The following is a 17,048-nucleotide window of genomic DNA, read 5'->3' as shown; positions in this document are numbered from 1 at the left end:
ACAATCGCTCAGCAGGAATGTCACAGGGAGCAAAAGCTCCCAGCAGGGCTGAGAGGTGGGTCGGGCCACCCCCAGCCTCAGACGCCCCTATTCTCTGATAAAAGTTATTATTTGGTCGTTAAAAACAGGCTTGTTGGGATAATTCACAAGACTGGCACATTTGCCCGACAAATCTTCTTAAGGAAAGCACAGGAGTGAAGGAGAAGGACTAATTGCGTTGGTGAATAATGGCTCTGGTTAATCTCCCAAGGAGAAGCATTAAGGCCTGGGAGGGGAACAAGACTTCCCGAGCAGCCCGTGGATCACTGCTGGCCCCAGGGCTTCGGGCACCAGCTCCACATCCATGCAGTTAGGAAAGCGTGGGGAGAAAATGCCCATAAACTGGTGGCAGCCCAGCAGAGTGGGAGAGGCAGGACCTCCTGAGGCTCCCCTGGATGTGGCCCTGGATCCACCTGGGAACGGGAATCGCAGCTCCGGGGTGTCACCTTGGAACACAGTTCACGACTCCTCTGCCGGGAGGATGGAGACCTGCAGGATAAACACCGGCAGCTGAGAAGCAGATCGATAAAGCAAGCGCTGTTATCGTGGCTATCAGGACAGCGCAAAATGAGATTCAGAACATCTCATTTCATCGTCAAACGTCAATTGACACTGCTTGCCAGTCCTCCTGCCATCCTCCCACCTGCCGCTGGTGCAGCCTGCTGTGACCACCTATGTCTCTGCCCCGCTAGCCCCCGGCCACACTCGGGTCCTGCCGTGGGAGGTGGTCTCCTGGGGACCCCAGTGCCACCTGTGCAGCCCCACTGCAGGGCAGCCTGAGACGGGTCTCCAGGGAAGAGGATGCTGTCAGATATGAGAAGGGGAACACAAAGGATGACGAGGGTCCTTTATCAAGCGATATCTTTCAATATTGCATAAAGCAGTTTGAGCACTACTCGCCTAGGCTTGACAGGCATGGGTAAAGGTGTTCCCCGGCCACAACATTGGAATCGGTGCTTACCTTCCAGCAGACCACAAAGCAGCATTCAAAAGCCAAATTAGTACAATTTCAAACTGTTTGAGGTTAAGTCTGGGCCACCTCAAAAGCAGTTTCAGCAAGCAGGCAAGTGCTCTTTCACATAAATAATGATAAATGTGGGTTTTCATAAAGCACCCCCGAGCTTTTCCCTACAGCTGTGTCACTGCCAGAGCACCTCCGAGGGAACAGCCTGCCAGGGGTAACCTTTTACTCCATAAGCAGAGGAAAACATATTTTATTCGAAGCAACAGAAGCAGCACAAAGCCACTGGGCCAGCCCTTGCTGCTGGCTTGTGCTTCGGGCGATGACACTCCAGCCAAGGAGCGACTGCCGTCCTCAGGTGATTCCTGCCCAGCTGCACTGTCTGGGACTGATACATTAATTTGTCGTCTCTTCTTTGGCTTAATCCCCGCTCTCAGTAAAGCTGGATGGATCCAAGAGACAGACTAGCATCTGATCTACTAAATCCTCATGCCGAGCAGCCACACACTCTCCCCCGCAGACCCCGCGCTGCCTGCAGTGCCTGTGCTGCCCAGCTCCACTGAGCTCTGGGGCTGTTTGCAGAAGGAACACCACGGGCTGCTCTCTGGGCAGAATCCCCCTTGCTGGTGGTGGAAGCAGCTGGGGAGGTGGTGGAAGCAGCTGGGGAGGGGGTTGGAGCAGCTGGGGAGGTGGTCAGAGTGGCTGGGGGGTGTCAGAGCAGCTGGGGAGGTGGTTGGAGCGGCTAGGAGGTGGTGGGAGCAGCTGGGAGGCAGCGAGAGCGGCTGGGGAGGCGATGCTGGGGCAGGAACAGTGCAAGACCTCCCATGCTCCCACCACTCACCACAGCCACCTCTCCCATCCCGGCTGCGGAGCCACCGCCTTGCAGAGCCGTTCCCGTGCCTGGTGCCCGTCCACAGCTGGCACCAGAAGGCTCTGTCCCCCACCTCCATCCCACCCCCTCGCAGCCACTGGGCCCCTGGATGGAGGGTGGAGAAGGGGGAAAGGACTTCAGGAGTGGCCCATGGGTCAGCACCTTGGCAGACAGCTCTGAAGGAGGCATGCAGGATGAGACGTCGGTCCTTGGCAGAGCAGGAATAAGGTTTGGCACACAGAAAGGCTGAGGATAGCAGGGACCTCTGGGGTCCATCTGGTCCAAGCCCCTGCTCAGGCTGGGCCACCCAGAGCCAGTTGCCCAGGACCACACCCCAACAGTGTCTGAATAGCACCAAGGATGGAGCCACCGCGACCTCTCTGGGCAACCCAAGCTGTTAACCCAGGGGGCAACCGATGCTGACCAAAGTTGTCGTCAAAAATTTAAGGTGTCAATATAATACTCTCTTATCTTCCAAAGCCCACTCAGACCCATGGGTAGGCGCTCAGTACTGCACATCCAGACTTGCAGTAGTGCTACGACGATTTGTGTAGCAGTGGGAGAAATGTCTACTGGGGAAGAAAAAATATATCAAATGCTACTGCAACGAGTTCCCATGAATAGCAGTATAATCGTCGAGAAGTCAGACCACCTCCAGCTCCACACCTGCTCAGTCATGACAAATCTCAATGTCTTCTCTGAGGATCTATAGCTCCATCTATTTCATGGCTTACAATTACTTGGTGAGAAAGAAAGAAGCACTATATTTTAGGGCTCTCCAAGTACAACATAATCCTGTGTATAACTGTGAGATAGAAGCCAAGTTATGTATTGAAAAGAGTCTGAACATCTGAGACTTCTTTACAACAGAATAAGTTAATCTCCCTCACATTTATATGCAGTGCTCATCCATGGCACTCTCATCTGTGCTACCCCTGACTTCAAACATCGAGTCGGCCTGGGGCCTCCTTGCAGACACACATTAAGGAAGAACAATAAATGTGCAATGCAGTGTTTCTGAAGCATTTGGTACCTGGGTACAAGGTAAATGCAAATAACTTCTGAGCAAAGCTTTATTTATGAATTTGAAATTGGATTATTGGGTTATTGGCATAAACAGCAGCAGTGCTTCTTTTTTAAGATCTTCAAGAAATTTCCAGAGAGATGCAATTTCTTTCTCTAAAGAAAGATCTCCAGACAGTCCCTAATTTCCTAAACCTTCCAGATAAGTGTCTCTTGGCCTGTATGTGTTCATGTTGATATGAACCGTCCAGCAGACAAACAGATAACTACCGTTGAGCTGCAGCACCTCGGGCAACGCTCTGCAGGCTCCCTTTTCCTGCTTAAGAACCACGGTGAGTTTGCCTGAAGCACATCAATAGGAAACCCAATGGATTTTGCTTCGCAGGCATGCGGAAATGAGGTCTCACTAAGCAGAAAAATTGCAAGTGAATCGCAGCTGGTGGGCCATGACAACTGCTGGTGAGAGTCAAGTGCTGAGATGCAGAGGGCTGAGAGCAGACCACGGCTCAGCTACTGGTTCTGCGCGATGACCCCCTCCAGAGGATACCTGCACCGTGCTGAAATGTTTAAAGCAAGATCAGAGTTTACCCATGTAGAGACCTCTGGGCTCCTCCTAGCCCTGCCCGCTGCTCGGGTGAAGTCTGTAAGAGACAATCCCCAGCCGGCCCATCCCAGGACCACCCCAGGGCATTGCCCGCTCAAGGTCCAGCTGTCTGGGCTTGGCTCAGCTGAGACTTCCAGGATTGGCAGCAGGCAGCAGTCTCTGAGAGCCACCCCCATCCCAACCCACACCTGAACGCCTGTGAAAGCACATCCACCCGCTTTGCATCTCCTCTGCAGTCAGCGCTCCTGTGCTCCCAAACCCCACCAGTGCTGATGGATGGTGCGTCTAAAGCCAACCGTACCCTGGGCTGCATCAAAAGAAGCATGACCAGCAGGTTGAGGGAGGTGATCCTCCCCCTCTACTCCGCTCTCGTGAGACCCCACTTGGAGTACTGTGTTCAGCTCTGGGGACCCCAACATCAGAAGGACATGGACCTCTTGGAGCGAGTCCAGAGGAGGGCCATGAAGACGATCAGAGGGATGGAACACCTCTCCTATGAAGACAGGCTGAGAGAGTTGGGGTTGTTCAGCCTGGAGAAGAGAAGGCTCTGGGGAGACCTTATTGCAGCCTTCCAGTATTTAAAGGGGCCTTATAAGGAAGATGGGGACAAACTTTTTAACAGGGCCTGTAGCGATAGGACAAGGGGTAATGTTTTTAAACTGAAAGAGGGTAGATTTAGACTAGATATAAGGAAGACATTTTTTACAATGAGAGTGGTGAGACACTGGCCCAGGTTGCCCAGAGAGGTGGTAGATGCCCCATCCCTGGAAACATTCCAGGTCAGGCTGGACGGGGCTCTGAGCAACCCGGTCTAGTTGAAGATGTCCCTGCTCATGGCAGGGGGGTTGGACTAGATGACCTTTAAAGGTCCCTTCCAACCCAAACCCTTCTATGATTCTATGATCTTTCAGTAGGACCAAGCCAGACCCAACACCTCCCTGACACACTGCCACCTCCAAAAGGAACATCAGTGCTGAGGCTGCATCTGGCCCTGGCGCTCCTAATTCAGGTGTAGGACATTCCTGCTAACACCCAGCTTCATCTGACCAAGTGTCTTTCACAGGTGCCTCGTTGCTGAGAGGTGCCACGCTCTGATGACAGCTCTACAAAGAAGGTGGCCATCGAGCCAAAGCCTTGATCTTGGGCAGCCCCCTGTTTTTGCACATGCTGCGCTTTCAGAGGTTTCTCACAGAGCCCGACTTTTTAGCTTGGAATAAGGAGATAATTGAAGGCTGAGCATGTTATTTCTTCCAATATAGAAGATAAGCACTGAGGTTTTGAGGACAGTGGCAGGGAAGCAGCTGGCAAGGGCACATACCGATATCAAGCCCAGTAAACACTTGAGCAAATTCCTGCTTTCCCCACCTCCTGCTCATTTCATACTCACTTCCCCTCACATGGCCTGTAAAATCTGTCCCTTTACACTCGATGCCTGTGAGCTGCAGCAGCAACAGCCGGGAACATAAGCCATGTGCACTGAAACATAAAAGTGTTGCACATCTCTAAGCAAGGGGCTCTTGTTTACTCAGCATGACAAGATGTTTTCTCAACCTGCTCTGTCACTAGTGCATGATGTTTGCTTTTAATAGCACCCTTCCTGATCCTGCCACGTTCATCCCACTCGGCATCCCCAGCCTTGATGTTGCGTAATCCTTTTTGTTGTCAGGATACAGCCGGCTCTCCACAAACCCATGTACATCTTCTCTGTGAATGATCTTGTCCTCTCTGCTGTGCATCTTCTGGTCCAGCAGCAGCAAGATGAGCTTCAGTGCCTGCCTGCTCCAGACGTTTTCCGTTCTCTGCCATGGAATCAATCATTACCTGGTGATGCACGTTCCTCCAAGATACAAAGCCATCTTGCAACAGCAGCCAGGATTGGGATGGTCGTGGTTGGCAGAGCAGCATCGCTAATATACTAATTGATATTAATTGTCACAACAATACTCATTTTGGCAAAAGGCTGCCCTTCTGCAGAAGCAATGCCATCCATGCGCTTACAGCCAGCCCACGGCTGCGGTGAAACTGGCCCGTGCCCGCACCAGCAGTGCCCAACCATCAGCACTGCCTGTACGCCGGCGCCTCTGGCACCCTCGTCACTGCCCCGTCCCAAGGTCTTGCTCACCCTCTGCCATGCCTTCCTGCGCAGGGTGCCAGGCTCGAGGCTTTCAGCACCCGTGATGCTCCCACGGCCTCAGGCCGGGACTCTCCTCCACCCCTCCGCTCCGGTTTGGCCACAGGGCAGGTCCTCACTCGAGCACCATCCCGGCTGATCTCTGCCGGCTGATCTCCCCCACGCCAAACCCCCACTGCCTGTGGCGTGAAGACAAAAGAAATCCGCCACAGGACCGCGAGCATCTTCACTAGAGAGAAAGGGTCTCCTCTGAAAGTTTCTTCTGCATGCTTTCATGTAAAGCCAGGAGAATATGTTAGTGTGACCTGGGGAAGCCCTTCCCAGAGGACAGCCCAGAGCCATCACCAAGTGGGAAGGCTCTAAGGAGCCTTCCACACACACGTCCTTAAGAGACCTCTCTAATGCAAGCTCTGCAGCCTCAGCTGGACTATAGCTTTGTATAAATAATATATAAACATGTTTTGCTGATTGCACAGTTGCTGTCGCCCTACTTAACTGTGTCTTTGTGCCCAGGCTGCAAATCATCTGAACAATGCATTGTGCCTTCTCTCTGCAAGACTTCAGCACACTGTGGAGTGAGTGCCACTGTAAATTAACTTTTAAATCTGCTAGGTTTCGAAATTTCAAATAGTAATGAGTAGAGGAAGGACTTGGAGTCAATCTGAAGTCAATAAACTGGACTACAGGCAAATAGAAAATTGCCTAGGGTAGGAAAATAAATGGTTTGCAATATGGCCACAAGAACTCTGGCCGTCTCCTCCTGCTCAGGGGCTGCATGTGAGCCACTGTGGAGCCTTTGGAGATGGACTGGAGCCGAATGGGTTTGAGCCTTCAGCTATACTTTAGGTTTGGACTATTTGAACAAGCCTCAAAGTTTAAGCTAAGTTCATACAATTACCATTAACTTCACCGGGTTTTCAGTGCTTAATGACAGTCTGTAACTTCCCAACCAACCACGTCACGCAGAGCTGCGAGGGCCACAGGGACGGTCACACATTAACACTGGAAAACAGAGCAAAGTGCTTCAGCAGCAGCAGAAGAGGATGCAGGACCCGACATAAAGGGACCACAAGCGATGGTGCAGAAGATTCCCCAGTTGGTTCGGAGGTCCTTTCTGGTTTCCCTGTGAAAGCTGGTGTAAGTAGCAAACTGGGATTCCCCCAGTTAGCTGGCTAATCAAAAGTCAGTACTGGACTCACAGAAGCATTTCTCAACACTTTGCCACCCACAGGCGATTTCACCGCTCTGGGCATGAGAGGCTCACCCCAGATGGGTGGGAAAAGGGGCATGTTGTGTGGGCAAGAGCCAGCACACAGGACAGGGCAAATGGATGCCCTGAACCAGGTCTTTAGTACGGAGAAAGTCTGTGCCATGGGGCTGGCTGGAGCATTGCACTGAGGGATGGGCTTTCGAAACATGGGAACCTGCTGCACTAAAAGTGGGTTCCTTTGTCATTGTCTACCTTGGGAGAACTGCATCACTAGGGACAATGACTTGATTAATTACATTCAGTACGACAGTCAACACTCCAGACACCAGCTGCAATTCAGCTGCCCTGTACCTTTTAACAAGATAACGATGCACCAGCAGGAAGGAGAAGTATTCCCAGGACAGCACCAGCCGGGGTTTGCAACCCCCTTCCCACCCACTCCCCTTCCCCGTGCTCTGCACATGCTCTCACTCCTGCACAAACACCGGCTGCCCTTCTGCAAAACTCTCTTAGAGGTTTCCACTCTCCCTTGATGAAAAACACCAAGCCCAAAATAAAAGCCCTCTGCACTGCTTTCTGTCTGACAGCACTGAATCACCTGAGGTTTTGGTTCCTGGTCAGTATGGGGGGGCAGACTTTGGAGCAAGTTCCCTTGGAGTGGGTTTTGGGTATGATGAGAAAAACGCTGGACAGATGCTCCCTCCTAAGAGGTGCCAGGGAATGACTCCTCTGACCAAAACCAGATGCTAAACACTTGGTAATAATCCATCCCAGCCCACCCTTCACCCTATCCAACACCCAGCAGACACCAGGCAGTTATAGTCTGATGGCAATTCAGAGGTCTACACAGCCTCTTCCACAGGTCCTTCACACCAGACATCATAACTGGAGAACTGAGACACAACCATGAGCACTGGCAGTTCACCCCCTGGCCCTCACTGGGTGCACGCTAGGACCACACACCTGGAGATATCCTGCACAAGCCTTTTCCAGGTGACAGTGAAATTCCACCTACTCTCCCCTGCCTCCTAAATCATGGATTAGATGGATGACAGGCTTCTTTGATAGGATGCTTAGGCTGGAATAGCCACCAAATAAATTAAGATAGATACAGGACAGTGGCTCAGTGTGTCTTTCCCTAACCGTGCCCTTACTCGCAATGCAATGTTCTCAAAAGCCCTCCTCGGATGTTGTGGAAGATGAACAGTTCATTTGCCTAAAATGCCACTGCGGTCATCCTAGCTCTGAGAGCAACTTAGACCAACTCTCTCAAGCTCCTGGGACCCCCAAACAAGCTTCATCCTTTGGGGAATGAAGGGGTTGAGAACAGCCCTGCGGAGAAGGACTTAGGGGTACTGGTGGATGAAAAGCTGGACATGAGCTGGCAATGTGCGCTCACAGCCCAGAAAGACAACCGTACCCTGGGCTGCATCAAAAGAAGCGTGGCCAGCGGGTTGAGGGAGGTGATTCTGCCCCTCTACTCCGTTCTCGTGAGACCCCACCTGAAGTACTGCGTCCAGCTCTGGGGACCCCAACATCAGAAGGAGATGGACATGTTGGAGCAAGTCCAGAGGAGGACCACGAAGATGATCAGAGTGATGGAACACCTCTCCCGTGAGGAAAGGCTGAGAGAGTTGGGGTTTTTCAGCCTGGAGAAGAGAAGACCTTATTGCGGCCTTTCAGTACTTAAAGGGGGCTTATAAGAAAGATGGGGACAGACTCTTAGTAGGGCCTGTAGAGATAGGACAAGGGGAAATGGTTTTCAAGGAAAGGAGGGGAGATTCAGACTAGACATAAAGAAGAAATCTTTTACAATGAGGGTGGTGAGACATGGCACAGGTTGCCCAGAGAGGTGGTAGATGCCCCATCCATGGAAACATTCCAGGTCAGGCTGGACGGGGCTCTGAGCAACCCGGTCTAGTTGAAGATGTCCCTGCTCATGGCAGGGGGGCTGGACTAGACGACCTTTAAAGGTCCCTTCCAACCCAAACCATTCTGTGATTCTATGAACAGTCACCCTACAACCACCTTCAGGTGCTGGAGCATTGACACTGCCACCCCTGCACACGCACTGCACCGAAACTCAGGCACCTGCAATGCCACCTGAGCCAGCTCTACCTGGCAGATGTTCACGGTCTTCCTGCACACCCACAGGGATGGTCTTTCTTCGCCATCCCCGTGGCAGTACAGATGGCCATAGACATCCTGTGCCGTTTTGGGGAGGAGAGTTTTTCTTGTGCCGCTTACTCTGCACTGCCTTATGCCAGGACAACTGCCCTTTGCCGTGGAGTGGCATAAACTCCTGCTATGCCCCCTAAGTGTTGCAGGGAGCTCCTGGCGCTTCGGGGAATGCAGGTGGGGGAGATTTCTGGCAGTACTCACGTTCCCCACACCCCATCCTGTGCCTCTGTGGAGCTGAGAAGTGTGCCTGTGTGAGTGCTGAGCTCTGCCGGGAACATGGTAAGCCGCTGCTTCAGAAAACCTTATCATCAGGGCTGATAACAATCACTGAAAGATCTAATGAGACGTTAACAGGAGGGATGTCAAGAAGATAACAGACAAAATATTTAATGGGCTACTGCTTTAAAGCACTTAAAGCCTTAACTTTGTGCTTGGTCAAGCACAAGTTGTGGTTCGTAAAATCCATGTTGTCTGCTCTTGATTGCCTTCCTGTGCTTCATCTGTTTGGAGACAGGGATCACAAGAGGACATGCTCCATGCTCTTTCCAGGCTGAGGTTGAATGGTCCATAACCCTCTGGACACTCCTTCTTTTCCTTCTGAAAGACTGGAATTGCATTAGCCCTTTTCCAGTTATCAGAGAATTCCTCTAGTCACCCGAGTTCTCTGCAGAGGACAGACAGGAGCCTTAAAATCACACCAGACTTGAGACCCAGCAAAAAAATCAACTTTATTCAAGAGCTAAGCTGCAGGGAAGAGTGGAGAAAAGGGGTGTCAAGGGGGTCAGACTGCCACGGCTCAACCCTCTCTGCATTGCAGTTGAGAACGTAGGTGCTGTAATCTGCACCCTGCCTCCTGCAAAAGCTCAATTCGGGCAGCGCCATGGGGCAGGCAGTGCGGGAGGCCCCTGGCTATCGGGGTCCACATGGGACGCTCACAGAATCACAGAATCACTAAGGTTGGAAAAGACCTGCAAGATCATCAAGTCCAACCATCAACCCAACACCACCATGCCCATTAAACCATGTCCCACAATGCCTCGTCCACACGTTACTTGAACACCTCCAGCGATGGTGACTCCACCACCTCCCTGGGCAGCTTATTCCACTGTTTCACCACTCTCTCAGTAAAGAAATTTTTCCTAATATCCAGCCTGAACCTCCCCTGGTGCAACTTTCCTCTTGTCCTGTCCTGAGGGAGCTGAGCAGACACATCAGGGCAGCAGGGCCAGAGCATCTTCCTGCAAGCTGCAGAGAAATGGGCAGTCCTGGTACCCGGACGTGGTACAGGATGAAGTCTATGGGTTGTCTGCCTCCGAGTCCATTGTATCCTTGACTTTTCTACCTCACACAGTGCTCCTGGGAACCCTGAATAGGGCTGGTTGATGGCCTCTGTTCCTGCCTGGATGCTGGAAAGGCTCAGGGCAGCCAAGCTGCTGCCATGAACCTGTCTGTAAGCTTACCGAGCTCCCTGGCTCTGCTCAGTGAGCAGGGTGCACGGCCAGAGAGGGGTACTGTCCCCAGCAGGCAGCTCTGCCCTGCTCGTCCACACACTGGTTTGGCTCCGCAGGAGGGATGCACTCTCCCAGTTTTGTCCAGAGTTCACAGAATCACAGAATGACAGGGGTTGGAAGGGACCTATGGAGATCATCTAGTCCAACCCCCTCGCTAGGGCAGGTTCACCGAGAGCAGGTTGCACAGGAATGCGTCCAGGCGAGTCTTGAATATCTCCAGAGAAGGAGACTCCACAACCTCTCTGGGCAGCTTGTTCCAGTGCTCTGCCACCCTCAAAGGAAAGAAGTTCCTCCTCATGTTTAGATGGAACTTCCTATCACCAAGTTTGTGCCCGTTACCTCTTGTCCTGTCACTGGGCACCACTGAAAAAAGACTGGCCCCATCCTCCTGGCACCCACCCCTTCAGTATTTATAAGCATTGATAAGACCCCCCCTCAGTCTTCTCTTCTCCAGTCTAAAAAGACCCAAGTCCCTCAGCCTGTCCTCATAACAAAGATGCTCCAGTCCCCTAATCATCTCCGTAGCCCTTTGCTGTACCCCCTCCAGCAGCTCCCTGTCCTTCTTGAATCGGGGAGCCCAGATCTGGACACAGTACTCCAGATGCAGATTTCCCTTATAAAAACGTGATGGGATCTGCTGTTTCAGAGCACCCTTGCTCACCTGGCCTGGGCGGAATTTATTGAGCGAAAAAGGGCTGGAAGAGAGACCATTCCATCTTCCAGGTCTTGAAAAGTAGCATGAGTAGAGACTGCTGAGGACCAGCACAGGCTTGAAATTAGCCAGCTGTTTTCTAGCCAGATGTTAGGGGCACATGGGCAGCAGTTAATTCCCCAACTCCACCAGGATGCAGCATACACCTGCAAATACAGATGGGCCCAGATGCATTCCCACAGGCTTTGTGCCTTACCCGCTATCATGTTAAGAGTACGAGTCTGACACGTAGCTGAGGGAAACTCTCCCGTTGAGTCACGGGGTTCAGGACGGTCCCCCTTGCTTTCTAAACTCCTCCTCAGAGGGGAGCTTAGGTGCGGCTGCATCCAGCCTTAGTCCCGGACTTGGTCAACGGTTCACATCTAAAGGATTATGTGTGTAGCCACTTAACTGAGTCAACGTTTGCCCGTCAGAGCCCTTTCAAGGACTTTCACCGAAACAGTTTCACAAAGTTGAACAGATGATTTATTAAGGGGAGAGATATAACAAGTTTGGAATTGCCATTGATAAATACACTTACTGCAAAATTCGAGCTCGAGTTAGTTATTCAGCGCTTTTGTTAGTAATACTTTCCCGGGTAACATCCGACATAGTCGGAGGCGCGATTCTTACCAAAGAGGCATCCCATCCCTGCTTGGGGAGGAGAGAGGTCCAGGCCTGTCGACCCGTCCCATAATTGGAGTTCTCATCCTCAAAATGGAGGATTCTAAATGCCAGCTTTATGCTCTTGGTGAGGTGGGACCGAATCAATTACGTGTGCCGATTGGCTCTTAACAAGGTTTGTTGCATTGTCGATCAAGAGGGGGTGGGAGAAAGGCATTCCGACCTCGCTGAAGGAGTGTGGGGCTGTGAGGCCTCCGCCCCACCCCAGGTGTCACTCAGTTGATAGAGGGTCTTTGTCGAGAGCTGGACTGCAAGCCCGCACGTCTTTGCAAGGTAAGTTGTTCAACTCCCGCTCTTGCCCAAGGCCGGTGCTTATCAGTGCAGGATAAGCATGCCGCTTGACTTGTCTCAAGTTACTTTTCCGTTACTTTTAGCTAACAAGCCCGGTTTCCCACGCCCGCCCAGCTGTAAAACATAACCACTGGACTCAGCAGGGCGCCGGATGAGCCAACGGCTACAACGACCTGGCAGAGATGCCTTGCACATATCCCTGCCTGAAGCTTGCCACTGTCACCTCGAAACATCTGAGCACAAATATCACTTCTGAAAAGGTTTCTCTCTTCTTGTAACAGACTCAGCCAATCCCGTGTACCCGTCCCACCTGCCCGCAGCAAGCATCAGCAAAGCCCATCGTCAGAAATGCTGTGCAGGCTGCAGCCTCTTGCCAAGGCACAGAGGAATCTCTGTTGGTTGGTACCTCGGCGCATTGAATAGCCAAAAGGTGCTGCCGTAGCCAGCCCCAGTGTTTTGAATGGGTGATTTAGATCGCTTAAAGAACCACTGCCAAAGCTATTAGCAAAAGTGGCTTTAATATGGTGTTGTAAAAGTGCGACTTAACAAAGTTCGATGGCAAGGTTCACTCTATTACTGTACTGCACGATCATTTCCACAATGATTCAAAATTACCAAGGCAGAGTCAAAGTTACCAACGCACAAGACAAAGTTACCATACTACAAGGTTATGCACGATATCAGTCACTTACCAAAGATCTGCCATTGATGAAAGGTCTCTCTGCCTCGAGGAGCAAGCTTGAGGGCGTCCCAGCTCAAGGGGAGATCGCCGCCATGCAGCCACGCTGCCTAGCGGGGAGAGCTCAAAGAAGGCTCACTTAGGCTGTCATATTTATGGGGTAAAGTAGTTGGCTCGTAGTCAAATTACATGTGATGGGGAAGGGATGCATGAGACTCCTTGTACCCACAACTTTCTTTGTTCCTTGATAAACGAGTCTTGGAAAAGGCACCTGCTATTCATGTGTTAATGGCATGACGGGTGTTCCAAGCTCATATGCATCGATGCTCACTGTGTCACCGGCTCCTTTGTGGGTTTTCGGAGAACAGATTGAAACTAGAGGAGTTCACAGCCTGGCTACAGCTCAGGCCTTTACCTCCTCTGGAGCCTGAACCAAACTACAGCTAGTTTGGTTAAGGGGTTGAGTGCATCCGTCACACCCAGGGCGGCTGCAGCCTTGAGTACTATGCTGGGTAGACTGGCAAGGCATTCCTGGTTCTTCTGTGGAGCGCTTCTTATAAGACACAGGACTGACTGGAGACAAACAGTATTACAAGTGAAGTGATGAGCTGATGAAAAGAAGTGGACAGTTAATGTTAAATAAATATTGAATAACTATCGACACCTTAACAAAGGTCTAAATGGGACATCTGCGGCACTGTAAGGAACAGGATGTGCAGACAGTTCAGTGTCTAACTAAACAAAATATAAAATGTGTTGAGCACACAATGCTATAAATGTTTGACCGAGGAGCTGCTCCCTGGAGCGTCCATAGGATCCATGTCCCTGGAGAGCCAGCGGTCCCTGAAAGCCAGCAGTGCCCAGCTGGGAGAGGACACCAACCTTCAGACCCCAGTGATGGTCTCCTCTCTACCACATCACACCACACCTTCAACCTTCTATTTTATCAAGCCATGCCTGATGGCACAGTAGGAAGCACAGAAATGCAGGTCTGGAAGGGACTTCAAGATGCCATCAAGGACAAACCTGCATACCGGGAAAGGATCAAGCTGCCCAAACAGACCATGTTCACTAGCTATTAGTTTATTTAAAAAAATATCAGTGAAAGCAGTTCCATAATCTCTCATCATAACCTAATGCTAGAGGTCATAAAACAAGAGCACAATTTTCTCTATCACTTCAAAGTACTTCAGAACTTTCTCTCCAGCTGCCAGAAGAAACACACTGCTAGGTCATCATCAGTTTTCTCAGCTCGGTCTCTGAAGCTACTGAAGCCTCCTTTGGTTTCCTCTGAAACGGCAATATGGATTTTGCGTATTTCCTTATGACAAAGGCTTGATGGTATCTCGTACAGCCAGACAATGCCCAGAGGAAAACTCTCACCAGACAATGTCTGTGCTTTACCTCTGCTATTTCCTCCTCCTCTGACCCACACAATGTATTTAAGTCGCTTCCTGCTGAGGGCCATCAGAAGAAACGCTTCACCTTAAACAGAGGGTTGCTAGCAGCCAGAAACGCCCCGGTACCATGACTTGGGGCACTAGTGACTCTGGGAGACTCCTCATCTCCCAGTCTGGGGTGCATGTTCTGATGGAAGAGCCTCTTTCTTCACTTTCTAGCAGCCCACCACTATTCATATTCTCTCATAAAGCTACAGCACTGTGCTCTGCCGATGATTCATCAGGGGTTAATCAGGGATTCCTGATTAAGCCATTGTCTGAAATTCCCTTTTGCTTTGTTTTGCATTGTCAGGATCAAGCTCAGTAGTGTGACACCCCGACCTTCACCCCTCATTTTGACACAGGCCTGTCCCACTGAGACACAGCTATTCCCCAGCTGCTGCCACAGACGCTGAACCCAAAGACGAGACTCTTCACTGGCAGCAGGTTGATCTCAGCAGCTGCAAAACACCCACAGAATTGGCACACCTAAAAGAGAAAAAGATTGCTATCATTTTTTATACCCCTACTCTTCACAATTTGTTATGAGTTAAAGGCAGTAGATGACTCAGTTTCATTTTTAGTGTCAAATAGATGAGTAAAGAAATGCTATTTTATTTATTTATTCATCAGCTTATGGATAATTTGCGGAGAAGAATGGTAATTTTCAAGAGAATTTAGTTACGTATCTCCTTTTCATGCTGCTTCTTCCCTGGGAGTGAGAAGGGACTTTGAAGACAATAAATATAAAAATCCTTGAGGTCTTCCTACTATCTATTCAAGACCATGACATTGCCCTGACCAGTGCAAGAGCTCGTCTAGGCACTTACTTAGGCACAAAAAGATCAATATCCCAGTGACCAAAATTTACAAATATTCCTGTCCCGCTTCAGCCCACTGAACAGGATCCTCCCACATCCTGGCTCACAGATCCAAAGCCCTTTCTAAGCCAAGGTTTGCTTTGCCTCGTCCACATCCTAGTGCCGAGCATTTTCAGCCGAGGAGACTTCCTGAGCTGCACGCTTTTCACATCCATTTAGCAAACATGAATGGATTTTTCCTCCTTGAACTTGTCCAGTCCCTCAACGAGCCCCTGTGAACTTTTAACATCCCCAATCCCTCAGCAAGGAGTTCCACTATGGCTTACCCTTGCATGGAGAACGAGCTGCTTTCTCTTTTGAACCTGTTCCTTCTCAGTCCTCATTTCTAGCACTGGAAGAGTCAATCACCATCCACACAGGTTAACTCTTCATGGCCAGAAATGACTTTGCTTTCAGCCACAAAAGTTCCCCCTGCACTCGGTCCCTAACGAGGCAGATGATGACTAACAGAGAACAAAATGCCTTTTAGTGCAAGAGCTCTAAAAAGCCATTATTCTCCCTTTAATCTTCAAACAATTAATAATGTGACATGCAATAAACAGGTACTGTATGCTGTTGGTTTAATATAACTTTATTTGCATCACAATAATGTTAAATTATACTGCTGCCTTTATATAAAACTAAGTGAAGATAACTTTACTGCCTTTTCTGAGGTACCCTGCTGCATGTAATACACGTCAGAGGCCACGACCACTGAAAATTCAAATAATTTAGGTCCAATTCCAGTAATATTGCTAACAGGTTCTGAAAAGACCTGGAAGAAACACACACACACGTCCAGACGCAGAGGTATCCACCCAAAGGGTCCCCCGTTTTCTGGAAGTCAAGTAGAACAGGCACATCTAGAGACCCCTTGTCAGTGTCTGTCCTCGCAGCTGGTTATTTTTTGTCCCTCACAACCTGAGACCAGGAAGAAATTCTCACCAAAACCCTGTTGTGTTTAAGTCTTCCCTCACCCAAAGGAACTCGTTGTGGCAGATACACTACAAACCCATGCTCTTTATATCAATAAATAATGTACCTCTCCTGAGAATTTCTCTCCCTGCTGTCCAGATAAGGATCCAACACAGAAAAGATCTTGCCCTGATTCACGCAAAGGCTGTACAGAGCTCAGCACTTCCTGAGTCACAGGTTGGCGCAGAGGCGCTAACAAAGCTGTTCTGTGCAGTGTCTGAGCCAGCGACGTACAACTGAACCATTAAAACTGCTGGTGGTCAGCCTGGGCTCCATTGTACTCTCTTATTTCTTAACCGTCCAGGTTGCCCTGCATCTGCTCTGGAAAAAGGGGCAGGCAAGTGAAGAAGAATACAAGGACCTCGTTAGGTCATGCAGGGAGGGAATTAGGAAGGTGAAAGCCCAGCTAGAGCTCAACCTGGCCACGGTCATGAGGGACAACAAAAAAAGCTTCTATAAATACATTAACAACAAAAAGAGAGCCAAGGAGGATCTCCATCCTCTACTGGATGCGGCGGGGAACGTTGTCACGAAGGATGAGGAAAAGGCTGAGGTACTTAATGCCTTCTTTGCCTCAGTCTTTAACAGCCACACCAGGTATCCTCAGGGTATCCGTCTCCCTGAGCTGGATGACAGGGATGGAGAGCAAAATAGGCTTCCCATGATCCAGGAGGAAGCAGTTAACGACCTGCTATGCCACCTGGAGACTCATAAGTCTATGGGGCCTGATGGCATCCACCCAAGGGTGCTGAGGGAGCTGGCGGAGGAGCTTGCCAAGCCGCTCTCCATCATTTATCAACAGTCCTGGTCAACGGGGGAGGTCCCGGATGACTGGAGGCTTGCCAACGTGACGCCCATCTACAAGAAGGGTCGGAAGGAGGATCCGGGGAACTACAGG

This window comes from Gavia stellata, chromosome 1 (assembly GCF_030936135.1).
Source record: "Gavia stellata isolate bGavSte3 chromosome 1, bGavSte3.hap2, whole genome shotgun sequence".
NCBI classification, from domain to species: Eukaryota; Metazoa; Chordata; class Aves; order Gaviiformes; family Gaviidae; genus Gavia; species Gavia stellata.
This window is presented reverse-complemented; position numbering follows the sequence as displayed.